This window comes from Vulpes vulpes, unplaced genomic scaffold (genome assembly GCF_048418805.1).
Source record: "Vulpes vulpes isolate BD-2025 unplaced genomic scaffold, VulVul3 u000000899, whole genome shotgun sequence".
NCBI classification, from domain to species: Eukaryota; Metazoa; Chordata; class Mammalia; order Carnivora; family Canidae; genus Vulpes; species Vulpes vulpes.
In genome coordinates this window covers 5,751,731-5,765,508 of record NW_027325780.1, presented here as the reverse complement: position 1 = coordinate 5,765,508, position 13,778 = coordinate 5,751,731, and the positions used below count along the sequence as shown (strand labels likewise).

The following is a 13,778-nucleotide window of genomic DNA, read 5'->3' as shown; positions in this document are numbered from 1 at the left end:
TTTTGTTTACATAATCTTGAAGCATTAATGTGAGGCTTTTGTTTTACTGACTTGGCAAACTTAACTGATCATTTAGGCTTAGACTGAAGTTCTTAATTTCACAGTAGTCCAAAAAAATATCATTTTATATCTATTTATTTTCACAGTTATTTTCTATTTAATTCAATAAACATTAACTATCTAAAATGTGTTAGACAAGATTGGGAGATTCAGTACAAATATGACAGTCTGCCAATTCAGGGGTTCACAGTCTAATAAGTGACATTGAAATAGACTTCCAAAATTTACTGTAGTCAGGAAATACTGAAAGCACTTGCTTGTAATTTTAAAAATGGCTATTAAGGAAACCAATGTTATAAGGAGGTGAAAAAAAATCTCAACCAGAAAATCATCTCCATTTCAATTGACCAATTGATAAGTATTCATGATTCTCTTCCTGGTGCTGAGGCAAATTGCAGCACCTCTTGCCACAGAGCAACATGAAATAAAAGCTATAAAATGCTTCACCCCCTTTGACCTGGTAATTGCTATAATTAGGCAATTTTCTTATAGTTTGGAAATAGTTGGTCAATCTAGCTGGGTCAATGTAATTATCTACTTTTAAAGGAGAAAACAACCAATTGAAAGATCAATGTTTGCAATTTTCATGGGGTAGCCTTGCACTGACCCTGCCCCATCTTATCCTTGAGTTAATATTTATTGTATGATTAGATTATAAACAGAATCATGAACACTTGAAATTTACATATTACACAACAGAAATTGTATGATGTTGGTCTACTTAATGAAGTTTTTGTGAAATTCCTGTTTCTTGATTAAGCAACATTAGATCTTATGCAATGAACAATTTGTTCCATCTTGCTTGGTAACAGTTTTGTCCCATGATTATGTTTTAAGTAGAAATTAAAATCGGTTTAATTATTGTTGTCTGCCATTGTTAATGTGCAACTTTGATCTTAGCACTGTGATCTAATAGGGCCAATTCAGCCTTATTTCAAAACTCATGCACTGAACAAATACTAATTAGCACTTATCATATGCCAAAATGATCCCTGGATATTAAGATAATAGCTGGGTTTTAGGATGTAGAACTTTTGGCATGGCAGAGAAGACAAAATAAACAGCTGGATGAATAAGATAATTACAAATTTGGATATCTATTTTGAAGCCAACAGCTAAGAGATGAGAGAGAGAGTACCTGAAGTAACCAGTAACAGTCAGAGAAGGCCTCTGAGGAGTTCACAGTTGACCACGGACCACAAGGTCGAGAATGAATGGGTTCTACAATTTTGGGAAGAGTAGTCTAGGCAGAGATAATAAATGTTAAGCCAAGAAAGAGAGCTTGACCTTTTCTTGGAGAAAGATGACAGTACATAACTTTTCTGGAAACACTCAACTAGTTAGTGCTAGAAGACATAGGGCTCACTTTGTGTAACATCATCAAACATATCTGATAGAAGGTAGAAGAGATTCATCATTCACCCCTTCATTTATATTATATTCCACTGAAAATACAAAAATCAAAACAACAAAACCACTGCCTTGACATCCGATATTTTCAGGAGTTAAATTACCTTTTAATAAGTTTATATTCTTACCATTTTCTTCATATTGAAATATTCACTTTTTGAAGTATAAAGCACACGATGAAATCTTTAAGTTTTGCATAATATTACTCCTGGGTACAAAGAAGATTCCAATTGCAATAGGTCATAAACTCCAACTTTTTAAAAGATTAATATGAAAAAATTTAAAGATTAATATGTAAATTGGACATCACTCTACAAATTATGCTTTTCTTAGCCCCAGCTGAACCAGAGGTGAACATCTCATCCATGATGGGCCAGGCAGACTATCACATGATGAATGGAACCTAAACTGAAAGATTCAGTAGAGGGGGTGAGAGCCTTTGCATGCCAAAGCCACAAACCACGTAAAATTTAGGTAGAACCATATAAAGCACAGAGAGCCAGTTTGAAGAAAGTGGCAAGAAAATATGGCAAAAATGCAAAGAAGCAGCACTAAGACCATGTGCCTCATTGAGAAATAGAGTTGTGTGCTTCCAGATTTTCCAAACTTCATGTGTAGGATTGCTGTAAGATTGACAGAAGAGGGACTCCTGCCATGGACCCTTTAAAGCATGTGGGGTCCACATATTACAAACTCACACAAAGAAAATTACTTCACTGGAGAACTCAAGGGCACTTCTAAAATTTAGTAGCCAATACTCCACATTGGCACAGCAAGACCCTAAATTCTGAACATTCATTCTTGTGACTAACACAACTAATGCTTCAGTCCTAATAGAAATGCTTCTCTGTATCTTCTGCCCTATGTCTTTGAAAACAAAAGCAGTTGTACCAGTTGTTGTGTCTCTTTGATGTCAGAGACAGGCATTGCTTCAAAATGCAGGGCATCCTGGGGCAGGTAGAGGCTTTTGAATAAGAGAAAAGACTGGCTTACTTGTCAAATGTTTGTCTAAACCAGCATGAGTGCAATAGGATTGTTGCACAAGAAAATGTCATTTACGATAGTGCAGGATGTATATTTTTTTGGTTTTTCCAAATGTTCCAATTTGTGACTCCAGAGGAATTCACAAATTAGCATAGTATTTAGAATAGTTGTACATGGTGGAAAAGGATCATTTTATAATATTAAACAATTCATATCATTTATAAATGTATATAAATGTGTTGTAACATACATAATACTAATTTTTTATATAACTGAGAGGTTCTAGATATTGTAAAAAGAGTTGATGAAATATAAATTTTACGGATTGATATGAAATTAGTATATTTTGTAGTATTTTATGTGGAGTAATAATTTTCATATGCAATCTTAAATTTTAAGTTATGGGATATAGAATCCTTGGTTCACTTCTGAGTTATTGATACTTCCCGTTGCCACTGCCTCATAAGAACAATGGTTGTCCAAGTTGAAACAAACAAATATATTATTTAAGAACTACAGTGACTCAAGTGTGGTTTGTCTAATTAAGCATTACCATCGATAAAACATATACTAAGTGAATATTTAATAACAATAATAAAAAATAAAACTGCTGATTATGTTGTCATAAAGTTGACAACATAATCAGCAGTTTTGCTGGAACAAAAACAAGAATTAATTTTTTAGAGTAAATGTTATTTATTGTTTATATACATTTTAGTAGTCATCCAAACATCTGCTGACCAGCAATAAACCCAGATATATATAATAATAATTAAATTCATTTATATGTGATATCTTGCTAACTTTCAGTCATAATAGACCATAGGTTTACATTTAAAAAGTTATCAGGTTTGGGATCCCTGGGTGGCGCAGCGGTTTGGCGCCTGCCTTTGGCCCAGGGCGCGATCCTGGAGACCCGGGATCGAATCCCACATCGGGCTCCCGGTGCATGGAGCCTGCTTCTTCCTCCGCCTGTGTCTCTGCCTCTCTCTCTCTCTCTGTGACTATCATAAATAAATAAAAAAAAATTAAAAAAAAAAAAAAAAAAAAGTTATCAGGTTTGTCGACTAGAAAGAGCAAATATATCTTACTTAACAAATATATTAGTATTTTGACTTACCACTTTTAAATATTTGCTCATATGGTGTGTAAGTCTTCATTGTACTCTTGTGCCATGTGCTACAGATATCAGGGGCGGGCCTGATTCTGACCAACTTTTACTTTTTTCTGGTTGAGATTCCTGTTGTGTCATTTCTATGAGACTCTTTTGTATCCTTTTAACAACACTGCAAGTTTTTGACTTGGGCTAGTTTGAGTAGGTTTCGGTTTTTTGCACGAGAGTTCTATCTAAGCAATCACAGAGGCCCATTTCATTTCTCATGGAGATGAAAAATAAATTGGTTCTCACATGAATAAAAATCATAATCTTTATATAATTTGATCTTATCAAATTATTATCTTTATCTTGAGCCTTTTTAAGAAATCAGGACTTTTGAAAAAGACCAATGATTCTGCCAAATTTATTAGTTCATGTACTTCAGTTTCTCTGGATATTTGGATTGATTTTAAGTGTACTATAGAAATGAAACAGGCAAAAAAATAACAATTTTATTTTGAATTAAGCTCCATTATTTTATTTTTTATTTTCTTTTTTTTTTTTTTATTTTTTTTATTTTTTATTTTCTTAAAGATTTTATTTGTTTATTCATGAGAGACAGACAGAGAGAGAGGCAGAGACATAGGCAGAGGGAGAAGCAGGCTACATGCAGGGAGCCTGATGTGGGACCTGATCCTGGAACTCCAGGATCCTGCCCTGAGCCCAAGGCAGGCGCTCAACCGCTGAGCCACCCAGGCACCCCAAGCTCCATTATTTTAATAGAGAAAACAGCTTGATGTATTATAAAATATATTAGAGAGCAAAATGACATTAATGGTATTTGACTTCAGACAGAAAACTAAACAATAATAGAGAAGAACTTTGTGTAAAATATAAACACTATTCAAAAAGAAATCTAAAACAAGAAAAAAAATCTAACTCTGTTTTATTTTGTTTTGTTTGTTTGTTTGTTTTAATTTAAGCACAAATTTCAAAGTGAAAATCCAAGAGAAACATTTCCTCTATCTATTTTCCTGGTTAAAACCAAATTGTTCACTGTTTGGAAAATGTTCTCTAATTTAGAGTCAGAGAATTCTTAGATCTGAAAAGATCTTTATACAGTTCTCTAAGTCCACCCTGAGCTTAGAGTGCTATACTGATTTGGCCAATGTTACCCAGACCATAAAAGGAAACTTAAAATATGTTTGTATTTGGATTATTAAGTATACTCTTTGTACTTTGGTTAAATTAAAAAAAAAATAAGTGATTATTAGAGAGAAGAAAGAGGGTTAATGACCAATTTTAGAATCCATTTCTGATCTTGTTACTCATGAGGGCACTGCTGTGATATTGAGAAGGGAAAGTTTAAAGAAAGGAAAGATACATGGCATTAAATTTAGATTTAAATATATTTTGATTCCACCTAGCTCTGTGCATTCATTCAGATGTGATGCCGATATTCAGATCCTGTCATTTGGTGCCTAAATGCATGGAGAGCTAATCTTGGTATGAAAAGGGGTAGAATTGTTGGCGTTCTATGAAGCTTTATTTTTTGTAGAGTCACTATTTCAACTCCTTTCTTTTCCCTTCCTCCTCAATGGACTTAACCATTTTAATGAACTATTTTATTACTTCCTTCCTTCTAAGGTGAATCCTTGCTCTTATATTCTGAAACCCCTCCATGTGTAACTTTTCAGGGACCTCTTTTTTTACATACTTTCTGCTTATCTCTCTCTATAAGGTCTTTCCCATCAATATTTAAATGTCTTTATATTTCTCCCATCATTAAATGTAAGCAAGCAATCAACCTCCTCTATCTCACCAAATGGATATTCCCTTCCCTCCAATTCCCTTCCCTTCTTCTCAGGGCCATGCTAACCACTTGCTCATGCCCCATTCATTCCTTAATGAATTTCATCTCAGCTTGACACTCCCTGACTCACCTAACTCTTACTCCTTATCTCAAATTCCTTCACAGAAATTGCTCTCTAATGAATTACCACTGGCTGCCTACCTGCTAAATCCCAAGGATATTTTTCAGTCCTTACCTGTCTTGGTCTCCAGTGTTTTCTAGAGTGTTACATCTAGGAAAAATCTTCTACGTCATCTCCTCTAGCCCCCTCCAATCAATCATACAAAAACTGGAGATGTGAGTCAAGGCATCCTCCTTCCCCATCACTCTCAGCAGTGCTTCTATAGTGAAGGGAAAGAAATGAAATGTCATGTTGCCAAAAGACTTCACTATTCGTCTGCCCATCTCTCTACCAGGAGAAATAAGTGAAAATTCATGATTGTGAAAGTGAAATGCTTTCAACAGGAGGTCAGGGAGAAAATGACTTTGGTCTGCCTGTCTAATGAGTCTCATTTATGAACTTTATGGGAGCTAGGTTTTTTTAAAAAGTGTGTAATTCTATAATTTTGAAATTAATTTATTTTTACAAAGAAGAATAGATATTAAAGAACCAAGAAAGATCTTGGGATCTGGAGAGTGGCCAGGTGGGCCAAGCACGCGGCCACGACACCAGGTCTGTTCTCAGAACGATGGGCCTTGGAGACTGAGCTGCCGCCATGATTGGAGGCATATTCATCTATAATCACAAGAGGGAGGTGCTCCTCTCCCAGGTCTACCGAGATGACATCGGGAGGAATGCAGTGGATGCCTTTCAGGTCAATGTTATCCACACCCAGCAGCAGGTGTGCAGCCCCATCACCAACAAACATCGCTCGCACCAGTTTCTTCCATGTTAACAGGTCCAACATCTGGTTGGCAGCTGTCACCAAGCAGAATGTCAATGCTGCCATGGTCTTCGAATTCCTCTATAAGATGTGTGATGTAATGGCTGCCTACTTTGGCAAGATCAGCGAGGAGAACATCAAGAACAATTTTGGGCTCATATATGAGCTGCTGGATGAGATCCTGGACTTTGGCTATCCACAGAATTCAGAGACAGGAGCACTGAAAACCTTCATCACTCAGCAGGGTATCAAGAGCCAGCATCAGACAAAAGAAGGGCAATCCCAGATCACCAGCCAGGTGACTGGGCAGATTGGCTGGCAGCGGGAGGGCATTAAGTATCGCCGGAATGAGCTCTTCTTGGATGTGCTGGAAAGTGTGAACCTCCTCATGTCCCCACAGGGGCAGGTGCTAAGTGCCCATGTGTCAGGCCAGGTGGTGATGAAGAGCTACCTGAGTGGCATGCCTGAATGCAAGTTTGGGATGAATGACAAGATTGTCATTGAGAAGCAAGGCAAAGGCACAGCTGATGAAAAAGCAAGAGCGGAAAGCAATCAATTGCCATCGATGACTGCACCTTCCACCAGTGTGTGCGACTCAGCAAGTTTGACTCTGAACGCAGCATCAGCTTCATCCCACCAGATGGAGAGTTTGAGCTAATGAGGTATCGTACCACCAAGGACATCATCCTTCCTTTCCGGGTGATCCCACTAGTGCGAGAACTGGGACGCACCAAGCTGGAGGTCAAGGTGGTCATCAAATCCAATTTCAAACCCTCTTTACTGGCTCAGAAGATTGAGGTGAGGATCCCAACTCTACTGAATACAAGCGGGGTACAGGTGATCTGCATGAAGGGGAAGACCAAGTGCAAGGCCAGCGAGAACGCCATCGTGTGGAAGATAAAGCTCATGGCAGGCATGAAGGAAGAGATTGAACTTCTGCCCGCCAATGACAGGAAGAAATGGGCTCGACCCCCCATTTCCATGAACTTTGAGGTGCCATTCGCACCCTCTGGCCTCAAGGTGTGCTACTTGAAGGTGTTTGAACCGAAGCTGAACTACAGCGACCATGATGTCATCAAATGCGTGCACTACATTGGCCGCAGCGGCATTTATGAGACCCGCTGCTAGCTGCCTAGTAGCAGCCAGCCTGCCTCCCTACCCGCCCTTTTCCACAGGTCTGGGTGCCCTGGGCCACCACACTTCAGTGTCTCCTCCCTCCTGCTTTGCTGCCTTCCCTTTGCACCAGCCCCTGAGTCTAGGTCTGGACCAATCACGTTGTGAGCGGGACTGGTGGAACAGTCCCTGGGCTCCCTGGGCTTCCTGGGCAGGGTGGTTTCTGGGGCTCCTACTCCACCATCCATCTGTCAGCCCTGGCCCAGTGCCAGGCTCTGTGTTCTGTGACCAAAGCCAGGTGGGCTCCTTCTCCTCCCCTCCCCTGTGGCCACATCTCTCTGGAGCGGCAGGGTTGGCTGCCCCTCACCTCGGAGCTCCCCCAAAGGCCAGTAACGGATCCCCAGCCCTCAATCCCTATTCTGCTTTGGGATAGTGTAAGCTTCATTTTGTACATGTGTGACTTTGTCCAGTTATAAACCCAATAAACTCTGTAGAGCGGGGGAAAAAAAAAGAACCAAGAAAGATTTGACACGAGTAAAATCCCTTTCTTAGTACCAATGAATGTCTAAAGTTGGCAATGCTGATATGTCTGCATGTATGAATTGTAATTACTTACACAGTAAAGAAGTAAAAGATGCCTCTTGTTGCAGATGTGATCTATCAGCCAGCTAGATAGCTTTGTGCTGGAAGAAGGAGCTGTCTTGTCTGCTTCCTTCCTCTCTCCTCATACAGATGCTATTTTTGAACTTTTACTCTGGCCAGCCTGGATCTCCTCCTGTTCCAACTCAAGTACTTTTAATTTTCACTCATCTGGTGTTTCTCAGCTTCAGGAATTAGGTCAGCATTTAAATATAGAGCAACTCCTTATTTAAAAAGTTGGGAAGCTTTGGAATCATGTCAAGCCTTGTCTCCATGAAGCATTCTGACTAGTTGTTACTAGTACTATTTGATTAATATTATTTGAAATGTCCTTAGCACTTGTGTAATCATTTTGTACCACAGGTCAGATGTCTGCTCGTATGTTGTCTTGGAGCTCTTATGTAGTTTTTATTTCTCTCTTTGTGTGTGTGTGTGTGTGTGTGTGTGTGTGTGTGTGTTTCCTTGCCCACTCAGCTGGTCATTCCCACAAAGAATTTGGAGTCTACCCAAATAGATGAACTAATATGGGCAATTTACTTATCTTTCCTAAATCTTATCTCCTCATATCTCCAATGGGAGTACTATTACCTGCTTCACAGAATTGTTGTGAAGATTGCATGTTCCTAGTGTGCTTGGCACATGGCAGGAATCTAACACATATTGATTTCTTATCATCCTCATCTCTTCTCTTCTCTCTCTTTCTTCTTTGCACCACCTCTTGCCAAATCACCTGTTAAAAGATGCTTCTTTTTACATTCTCATTAAGCAAATGGGTATTACCATGGGCAGATGAAAGTGGGGACTTATTTTGCATGGTTAACACCAAACACTATATGTGTAACTTGGGATGTGTTATTCTTTATGGTTCAGCTGACTAGGTATATTATGCAACCTTTTCAAATAATACAATAAATTATTAATCCAAATTATAGAGTGGTAGACTGGAGCCCTGGATTCATGCCCAGAGAATGGCTCTGCCACATTATAGGCATGTGGTCACCTGGCTGGAACGATGACTTTTTGTACATGTGCCAACTAAAATTTTAAATTTTTTAAAATTTATTTATGATAGTCACACAGAGAGAGAGGGAGAGAGGCAGAGACATAGGCAGAGGGAGAAGCAGGCTCCATGCACCGGGAGCCCGACGTGGGATTTGATCCCGGGTCCCCAGGATCGCGCCCTGGGCCAAAGGCAGGCACCAAACCGCTGCACCACCCAGGGATCCCCCAACTAAAATTTTAAAATGTCTGTTGACATTCTGTCCTTCCTTTGTTTCTCTATTATTGGATGACTTTACTGTTCTATCTTTGTATGTTTGTGTGTGTATGTATATATTTTATCCTAGCCAAGTAAAACATTGCTGAGAAAATAAGGAAGATAAAGGAACAGGTGTACCTTGTTAGATGATTTTGTTAATGTTAAAGCTGAATCCCTCTATGTGCTGTCCATGAATAGAGATTCACAACCTTTTAATGAGGACCCAGTTTTGTTTCTACTGATGTTTACAGAATGTCAAATAATCATCAAGGCAGAATCTGTGCATATGTGTAATGTGTGTATTTTTGGGTGTTCAGGAAGATACTGTCAGCCCTCCCATGCAATAAATATCTGCCACTCAGCTGCCAGAAGGCTGCCTTTCTTATATATCTGGTTTAGAATTCCTGGTACTGAAATCCTCAGTAAATTGCTAGTGATAAGTAATATGTATTTATAATAATGTGTATTCATCAGCCCTATAAATAGATCACATGGCTAATAATCTAATTTCTGGAAAAAAGATTAGAAGGATGAATGAATCTTCTCAAATATGCCCATCCATTAATATTTTTGGTTAAAATCGATGCTGCTGGGCAGCCCAGGTGGCTCAGCGGTTTAGCGCCGCCTTCTGCCAGGGCCTGATCCTGAAGACCTGGGATCGAGTCCCACATCAGGCTCCCTGCATGGAGCCTGCTTCTCCCTCTGCCTGTGTCTCTGCCTCTCTCTCTCCCTCTCTTTCTCTCTCTCTCTCTCTCTCTCTCTCTCTCTGTCTCTCATGAATAAATAAATAAAATATTTTTAAAAATTGATGCTACTTTCTTAAAAATACTTTTCTACTTAATAAAGTATATAATGTGGTCTAAATTATAAGAGCATATATTTTGACTACTGAAGTTAATTCAGTTATTTTCAGACGAACTGGAAAAATAAAAGGAGTCTATAAACATTTTTTTGTTTTCTCAAACCCTCATGCCAGTTGCTTACCATGTAGTTCACCACTTTATGAAGGCCACACTGAAGCAGATATATGGGGGAAATTTTATTTTTTAAGTCTCTTTCTGGACACATTTACCTGGTTAATGGAACAGACAAGTGAGCTGCCACTTTGGACTCCTTAGGGGGATCAGATAAAAGGAATGATGAGCTTCAGAAGAGAAGGAATGAGCAGGGTCACAGCAGGAAAGGTTTTGTGAGGGCCTGGAAGGGGCAACTGAAACAAGGAGAGACAAACAAGATTGGCTTTGCTCAGGCACAGTTATACGAGGGGACTGTTCCCTGCATCAGAGGAGCCCATCTCCTGGAAACTGGCATATGGTGGTGTAATAGTAGGATGAAAAGGAAACTTATTGAAAACGCAGGAATTATGGCTTGATTTGGGCTTTGCTTTAATCAGCTCTGATTTTGGGTAAGCCATTATTTTGGATAAGGACTCTATCCTCATTACAACATAATGGACTCAGACCGCTTAGGCCAACCTTTGTACTCTTAACATTCTGTGATTCTAAGATTAGCTAATTCTTATACCTATCCTTTATATAAAACAATCATTTCCCAAATCCCTATGTAGAGCTGAGGAAATATCCACAGTTGTTTTTTGAAGATTGATGAACTTTACTTTGAATTTCTGATTTTGTATTTCCAAGCTGACTAGTAGCTCTCTGTCAACTAACTTGTATATACCTCTGCACTGATGAGACATGATATGAAGGCATTAAATAAGATTTATAAATATTTTCAGAAACATACTACATAACCCTAAAATACTTCTAGTTTGATAAATAGAAAATGTATATAAGTCACTATTAACAATGATAAATTCTGATCTCAATATTCTTTAAAAAAAGATTGCTAAGTTATTCTTACTATATATTACATTATACTTTCTTTTAACCTCTTAACTCTTGTTTTTCCAAAAGTGCTGATAGAATAATATTGAAAACAAACTTTTGAAAACAAAATTTTGAAACAAACTTTTTTTCTTGTCTTATGGTTATTACGTTGCTTGTTTCTTCTGTTTCTTTGATTTTATTAAATAAGTATTGCTTGGAGGAGGGGAGGATGGCGAAAGAGTAGGGTCCCCAAATCACCTGTCCCCACCAAATTACCTAGATAACCTTCAAATCATCCTGAAAATCTATGAATTTAGCCTAAGATTTAAAGATAGAACAGCTGGAATGCTACAGTGAGAAGAGTTCCCGCTTCTATCAAGGTAGGAAGATGGGGGTAAAAAAGAAATAAAGAAACAAAAGGCCTCCAAAGGGGAGGGGCCCCGCGAGGAGCCGGGCTGAGGCCGGGGCGAGTGTCCCCAGGACAGGAGAGCCCCGTCCCGGAGGAGCAGAAGCTGCACCAGCCTTCCCCGCGGAAAGGCCTCCCGGGGAATTGGAGCAGGATCCCCAGAAAGGCGGGGATGCCCTCGGGCTCCCGGGGACACTAACGGGCACCTGCGCCCCGGGAGATGCCCCGAGCTCCCTAAGGGCTGCAGCGCTCGGCGGGACCCGGAGCAGCTCGGAGGGGCTCGGGCGGCGGCTCCGCGGAGGGGGCTGCGGGGCGGGAGCGCGAATCCAACAGCGCAGGCCCCGGAGCACAGGGCGCCGGGACACAGCCCAGGATCCGGCCTCCCCCGGGACAGGCAGAGGCCGGGAGGGCCCAGGACAGCGAGGACGCTCCTGCCCCAGCTGAGCAGATCAGCGGCTGCCCCGGAGCCTCCAGGCCCTGCAGACGGAGAGCCCCGGAGTTACTGCGGGGGCTGACTCCATGGCTGCAGAGCTGGCCCTGCCACTGGGGCTGTTCCTCCTGGGGCCTCACGGGGTGAACAACCCCCACTGAGCCCTGCACCAGGCAGGGGCAGAGCAGCTCCGCCAAGTGCTAACACCTGAAAATCAGCACAGCAGGCCCCTCCCCCAGAAGACGAGCTAGACCGACAAGTTCCGGGGGAAGCCAAGGGACTTAAAGTATACAGAATCAGAAGGTACTCCCCCGTGTTTGTTTGTTTGGTTTTTCTTTTATGTTTTTTTGCTTTTTGATTTCTGTTTGCCTCCCCCACCCCCTTTTTCCCCTTTTTTCTTTTTCTTTCTCTTTTTCTTCGCTTTTTTTCTTTTTTCTTCCTTTTTTCTTTTTCTCTTTTCTTTCCTTCTTTCTCTCCTCTCTTTTTCTCCTTTTCCCAATACAACTTGTTTTTGGCCACTCTGCACTGAGCAAAATGACTAGAAGGAAAACCTCACCTCAAAAGAAAGAATCAGAAACAGTCCTCTCTCCCACAGAGTTACAAAATCTGGATTACAATTCAATGTCAGAAAGCCAATTCAGAAGCACTATTATAAAGCTACTGGTGGCTCTAGGAAAAAGCATAAAGGACTCAAGAGACTTCATGACTGCAAATTCAGATCTAATCAGGCAGAAATTAAAAATCAATGGAATGAAATGCAATCCAAACTAGAAGTCCTAATGACGAGGGTTAATGAGGTGGAAGAACGAGTGAGTGATATAGAAGACAAGTTGGTGGCAAAAAAGGAAACTGAGGAAAAAAGAGACAAACAATTAAAAGACCATAAGGATAGATTAAGGGAAATAAACGACAGCCTGAAGAAGAAAAACCTACGTTTAATTGGGGTTCCCAAGGGCACCGAAAGGGACAGAGGGCCAGAATATGTATTTGAACAAATCGTAGCTGAAAACTTTCCTAATCTGGGAAGGGAAACAGGCATTCAGATCCAGGAAATAGAGAGATCTCTCACCCTAAAATCAAGAAAAACCATTCAACGCCTTGACATTTAATAGCTAAGCTTGCAAATTCCAAAGATAAAGAGAAGATCCTTAAAGCAGCAAGAGACAAGAAATCCCTGACTTTTATGAGGAGGAGTATTAGGGTAACAGCAGACCTCTCCACAGAGACCTGGCAGGCCAGAAAGGGCTGGCAGGATATATTCAGGGTCCTAAATGAGAAGAACATGCAACCAAGAATACTTTATCCAGCAAGGCTCTCATTCAGAATGGAAGGAGAGATAAAGAGCTTCCAAGACAGGCAGGAACTGAAAGAATATGTGACCTCCAAACCAGCTCTGCCAGAAATTTTAAGGGGGACTCTTAAAATTCCCCTTTAAGAAGAAATCCAATGGAACAATCCACAAAAACAAGGACTAAATAGATATCATGATGACACTAAACTCATATCTGTCAATAGTAACTCTGAACGTGAACGGGCTTAATGACCCCCTCAAAAGGCACAGGGTGTCAGACTGGATAAAAAAGCAGGACCCATCTATTTGCTGTCTACAAGAGATTCATTTTAGACAGGACACCTACAGCCTGAAAATAAAAGGTTGGAGAACCATTTACCATTCAAATGGTACAAATGATACAGTCAACAAAACTAAAAGACATCCTACAGAATGGGAGAAGATATTTGCAAATGACCTATCAGATAAAGGGCTAGTTTCCAAGATCTATAAAGAACTTATGAAACTCAACACCAAAGAAACAAAC

General features: G+C 40.2%; 1 pseudogene; it reads left to right on the top strand.

Annotated features, from left to right (window-relative positions):
• The first annotated feature begins 6,073 nt into the window (after positions 1-6,073).
• LOC140597319 (AP-2 complex subunit mu pseudogene) lies at positions 6,074-7,898 on the top strand (annotated as a pseudogene).
• The last annotated feature ends 5,880 nt before the right edge of the window (positions 7,899-13,778 follow it).